General features: G+C 46.0%; 1 non-coding gene across 1 annotated transcript; it reads right to left on the bottom strand.

Moving 5' to 3' along the window:
• Positions 1-504: 504 nt before the first annotated feature.
• LOC109745449 (uncharacterized) lies at positions 505-4,039 on the bottom strand. The gene is made up of 2 exons (XR_012187659.1): positions 3,044-4,039; positions 505-795 (listed from the first exon to the last, which is right to left on the bottom strand). It is a non-coding gene; the product is annotated as an uncharacterized protein (transcript).
• Between the last annotated feature and the right edge of the window lie 1,961 nt (positions 4,040-6,000).

Raw genomic sequence — 6,000 nt, 5'->3', positions numbered from 1 at the left:
AATTGCCTCCTGCGTAGATGGAATATCGGCCTCCCCAGGAGGCCTAGAGATACTGCAGCCCAAGGATGATGGGCTCTGCTGTGCAGGTGGGTTAACCAAACTGGAATGTTCCGAAGGGCCCAATCCCAAAGTCATCTGAATATTTCCCATAGCCACTGCCGAGGATAGTGCAAGATCATCGTCATGTATGGGATTTGTTGCCGTATGAGACAAATGTCCTTCTATGAGAACGCCGGCCAACTGACGGATAGTCACCGGCAAAGGATGGACGGTGCCAAAGGTGATTGGTGGTCTAGCCACCGTCCATTGGAGCTTAACAGCGGGGGGACGTATGATGACACCTTGATGTGCGGAGATATCATATGACGCATCAAAAACCGTATCAATGCAATTTTGAGTAGCTGGGAAGCTATGTGTAGTGCCCAAGATGCGATTCTATCCCAATCACGTGATGAATTCATGATTGGGGCACAACCGCATTTCGACCGCGTAGCAAGGTGGATATCATTACAACATACCATGTACTGAATAGATGAGAATACCAGATAAAGGCTTACACTCGCCACGACTTACAACATTCATACAACAATACATCAATACATGGCAACCATCATACACAAGAGCAGGATCCGACTACGGATGAAATCAAACGAAAAAGAAGAACGACATCCACCCTGCTAATCCCAGGTTCCCCGACCCGGAACCTATCCCTTGATCGAAGAAGAAGAAGCATAAGAACTCCAAACAAACAAGCATCGCACTCGCGTCAGATCATCGCATTACCTATACCTGCAACTGTTGTTGTAGTAATCTGTGAGCCATGAGGACTCAGCAATCCCATTACCATGGGTATCAAGACTAGCAAAGCTTAATGGGTATGGAATGGATAAGTGGTGAGGTTGCAACAGCACTAAGCATTGTATGGTGGCTAACTTACGAGTACAAGAAGATGAGAAACTACGCAACGGTCGCAAACTAGTAATGATAAAGAAGTGATCCTGAACTACTTATGTTCAAGCATAACCCAACCGTGTTCTTTTCTCGAACTTCCCGGAAAGAGACAGTCACGGTTACGCACGTGGTTGGTGTATTTTAATTGAGTTTACTTCAAGTTCATTACAACCGGATATTAACAAATTCCTATCTACCACATAACCGCGGGCACGGCTCTCGAAAGTTTAAACCCTGCAGGGGTGTCCCAACTTAGCCCATGATAAGCTCACGATCCGCGGAGACAATCCTCCATCACAGGACCCTCCGATCAGACTCGGATTCCCGGTGCACAAGACATTTCGACAATGGTAAAACAAGTCCAGCAAGACCACCCGACGTGCCGAAACCCTGATAGTAGCCGCGCGTATCTCATCTCAGGCCACGACGGATGAGCGAAGCTTACGGTCGCTGAGACCCAAGTTGCCCGGGGGCGCCGCAAGGTGCTCTAGTTTGGACCAGCACTCATGAGGAGCACTGGCCCGGGGGTTGATTAAGAATCCTCGGGTGCTAGCCGATCCCTATGCAAGTTTTAGTTGTTATTAGGCAAATGGTAAAACCAATGTTTGCTGGAAGAGTTTTATTCAAAGCGAACTGTCAAGAGGGGCCCATAAACCCTCACCGTGTTAGAGACGCAAAATCAAGGAACATAACACCGGTATGACGAAAACTAAGGCGGCAAGAGTGGAACAAAACACCAGGCAAAAGGCCAAGCCTTCCACCCTTTACCAAGTATATAGATGCATTAATTAAATAAGAGACATTATGATATCCCATTATATCCATGACATCCATGTCCCAACATGGAACAACCTGCAACTAGCAACGCTATAAGAAGGGCTGAGCAAAACGGTAACATAGCCAAACAACGGTTTGCTAGGATGATGGAAAAGGTTAGAGGCTGTTCCATGGCATATTGGAAGACTTGATAAACAAGTGGTAGGTAGCGCGACATAGCGATAGCATCGAGACAACTAACATAGCAAAGATAGTAGTGAAATCCAAGGTGACGGTCATCTTGACTGAAATCCCGCTAGGAAAAAGACCAAATCCATGAAGAAGACGAACGGGCATAGTCGAACGAATCCTCACAATCGCAACGAAACCGGAACTATCGAGAAGGAGTACAACCGGAAAGAAGCAACCAACATAGTAAACAACCAAGCATAATCATGGCATGATGCGCAATCAAGTATGATGCATGTCCGGTTTAATGAGTCATGACATGGCAAAGTGCAACAAACAACACTACAAATTAAGTGGAGCTCAATATGCAACGAGTTGCATATTGACGAAACACCACATGACTTATTTAGTTCTCTCTCGGTTATGTACCCAACAATATTAAATGTTATTAAACATGGCAAGGGGTGAAGCATAAGTAAACTACACATTTAGGCAAGTTTAAATGAGGCCGAAGCACAAACAACAATTCCGGAAAATCCCCATATGCATAGTCCGAATTTGCTATTGTTCTACCCTAAGCCATATTTTAGAGTTGTTAAACAGGAAAATAAAGTGCACCATGTTAATCTATGCACTTTTCTACCCTATTTACATATAAAGTTTAATTAATTCGGAGCTACGGTTAATTAGATATGAAATAAACCATGTTAACATATTATTAATGCAAATTAAATGCAAACAGCATTTTAAACATTTTAATCACGGATGAACGTTGAATATTATGAAACTAGATGAAATTCGAAGCATTTTACATATTTAAATTATTTACATATGATGCATGGTTTGTGAGATATTAAATGTACTCCCTCAACTTTTTATAGATTTCAAATGAACTACCACATACATATGTATATAGACATATTTATAGTGTAGATTCGGTCATTTTGCTTCGTATGTAGTCATTTGTTGAAATCTCTAGAAAGACAAATATTTAGGAACGGAGGGAGTATGAGGCATGAGGGCTCTTCTGCAAAACAGGCGTTCTCTGGATAAATAGCTAAAATCGTCCAGAGGGAAAAAACATGAGTCGGTCCGAATCTGCTGGAACTGGGCCGGACTAGTGAGCGCTGGATCTGGGTCTGCTTACCTAGTGGCCTTGGGCCGTTCGGTGTAGAGGCCCGCAACGAGGAGGCAGGCCAAGGCGAAGCGGACAAGGAGGCGTCATCCTCTGCTCGAACGAAGCAGAGGTGCAGCACGGGGCTTGAGTGCGGCTCTCTCTCTCGAGCAGCGCAAGGGAAGAAGACGTGGCGACGTCAGCGCCTGCGGGACTTGGCGCGGCCGGTGGATCCAGCCGAGGACGTGGGCGGAGGCGGGCGGAGAGCTGAGGCCATGGCGGCGGCGTCCTGGTTCAGAGAAAGAGAGAGAGATGTGAGAGGAGCAGAAGGGAGAGATGGAGGGCAGCGGCGCCGCGACCTGGTGGTGCTCGCCGGAGCAGCGGCGGCGAGGAGGAGGACCTCGGGTGGCTGAAGGCGGCAGCGAGCGCGGGGCGATGCAGGGAGCAGCAGCAGCTCCAGGAACTTGACAAGGCGACGGAGCCAACGTGGAGATAGAGGACTGGGCGCTCCGGATTTGGCATGGGGAGGCGACCGGCGGCACGAGGTGGCCTCCGTTCAAGGCGACGTGGGATTTGGCGAGGAACGGCTGCGGAGACGTCCGGCGACGGGCGTTCATGGAGAGGCTCATGTTGGTGCGATTTAGAAAGAGAGAGATGTGAGGCGAAGGGGAAAACGACGTTGGGGCGGCCGAGCTCGAGGAGAGGTAGAGGAGGGCTCGGGCACTGGTTCCGATCCACCCTGTATCGAAGCACGGGAGGAGGGAGGCGACCAGGAGGGTTGCTCGGCACGAGGGGCTTGAGGCCGCGGGGGTCATGGTGACGCGGTTGCCGGCGACGGTGGAGGCGCTGGCCTGCTAGTGGAGCGAGATGCTCGGGGACGAACGAGCAGAGGAGGGGAAAACGAGGAGGAGACCAGGAGAGGCGCTGGTTGGGTGGAGAAGGATCGGGAGGGATCCCGAGGTGGAAGAGGATTGGGTAGTTGGCTGCCGGCGGCGACGGGAGGGATGGGACATTGCTAGTAAAATTTAGGGTTAGGGGTCTATTTATAGATAGAGGAGAAGGTTTAGGGTTTCATCGATTTATATCTGACGGTCAGAAAAAATAGGTTAGCGAAACCAAATAAAAAATTGAAGATATCTTAGGGGATGTCTGGAGATGATTCGGACCCATCGGTCATGATCGTGCAGTTTGAGTTCGGGACAGCATTCGGACGCGCATGAGATGGGGTTTGAGAGAGGTCGACAAGACAAAGGGGACTGACAAAGGTCAACGGAGATGAAGCGAGAAGTGGCAACTACAAACAACTACGAGTTTTATGAAAACATGCAGATGCAATGCGGATGATGCGATGGTGAATGCAACAAGCAAATAAATCACACGGCAACAACGAAATAACTGGAAGGCGTGGAGCATCGGTCTCGGGTCGTCACAACACTCCCCCACTTACAAGAGATCTCGTCCCAAGATCTTAAGGATGGCACCGAAGAGAAGCGGGAGAGCAAGAGGTAAAACAAAGTTGTTTCTTCGACAAACGAGTGAAACCAGGAACCTTAAGAGGTTGAAAACTTGAAAGAAAGAACACAACAGAGTTGAACGAAATTGAAAACACTACGTTAGAAAAGAGGAACAAGGAACATTACGAAAACCTTGGGGTTGCAAAGACATGAATGAAGAGCTCCAGGGACAAGGAAGGACAGGTAACCACTCCGGTTGAAACGGAATAGGCAAGGAATGAGAACGAAAGAATGCAGGTAGCACTCCGGTAGAAAAGAGAAGCAAAACTTGATAAGATGGGAAGAACTTGAAAAGAGGACACGACACTCCGGTTAACATTTATAAGCAATGAAAAGAATAAGATCTTGACAAAACGAGATGATGGGTCAAAGAGAGCAACAACACAACGCCTTCGGAACAAAGAGTAGAAGCTAGATCGTTGGAAAGAAAAGAAGGGAGAAGCAAATGCCAACTCCTACCACAAATGAACTTGGAAAGCACCCTTGCAAAGAAGGATTGAACGGAATTGTTGGAAAATCAACAACAAAAAGAACAAGCTTGTTGTGGGCTTATGGAAAATATCTCAAAACTTGAGGTGAAATTCTGCCACTAACAAAAACAATTTCTGGCTTGAGATCAACGAAGAGATGAAAACTTCTATCGCCAAGAGGATAGGAGAAACCTTGGATCATTGATAGGCACCACAAATAGCAACATTCCTTAGGGAATGTTGTAGGTGAAATATGACCCAATATAACTCGAACAAAAAGATTGATTGGTTGAAAAGATCTCTTGAACAAAGAGAAAATGATGGATTTAAATATGTCATTCTTGATATCTTGTGAATCATGAAGCACGAAGGGAAATTGTCAAGAGTGACATAACACCACCTCAAAAGATAAGGTAGAAGGAATTGCACTTCGAAATGCAAGAAGAAGAATACTTGAGCTCCTCCAACAAAATCTTGAAGAACACTTCGAGAATGAATTAAATCTTTAGCGAACCACCATGTAGAGCCTCCATGAAGAACTCCGGATAAAAAGGATGATGGAAAGAAAGAGAAGTTGAAAGAACCAGGTGAAGCCTTGCAATGATTTAGATGGAACTTCGTGACGAGATAACCGAGAGAACTTGGAACTCCGGAAAACAAAAGACGAACAACTTATAACCGAGTAATGATATCATGAACAACTCCGGAATAAGGAATTAAATCACCTTGAGGAAAACAAGAATAAGATTTATTGTATGTTTATCCTTCAACAATTTGAATTTATGACAAGCAATGGATTTGGCATACTACTTATTCTCGTTGAAAAGGATTAAGGAGAGATATAGCGCAAACTTGGAAATGTTTTCAACGAACCACCGGTATGATTTTGGGAAGAACAAATGACTTGATATGATAAAGAGAAGAGGAATCTTGAAAGAACCACCGTAAGAATTGAAAACAATTGAAGAAAAGAGAAAGAATCACCGTGAAGAATTAGAAAATGAAC

Source organism: Aegilops tauschii, chromosome 6, assembly GCF_002575655.3.
Source record: "Aegilops tauschii subsp. strangulata cultivar AL8/78 chromosome 6, Aet v6.0, whole genome shotgun sequence".
Lineage (NCBI taxonomy): Eukaryota > Viridiplantae > Streptophyta > Magnoliopsida > Poales > Poaceae > Aegilops > Aegilops tauschii.
This window is presented reverse-complemented; position numbering and strand designations above follow the sequence as displayed.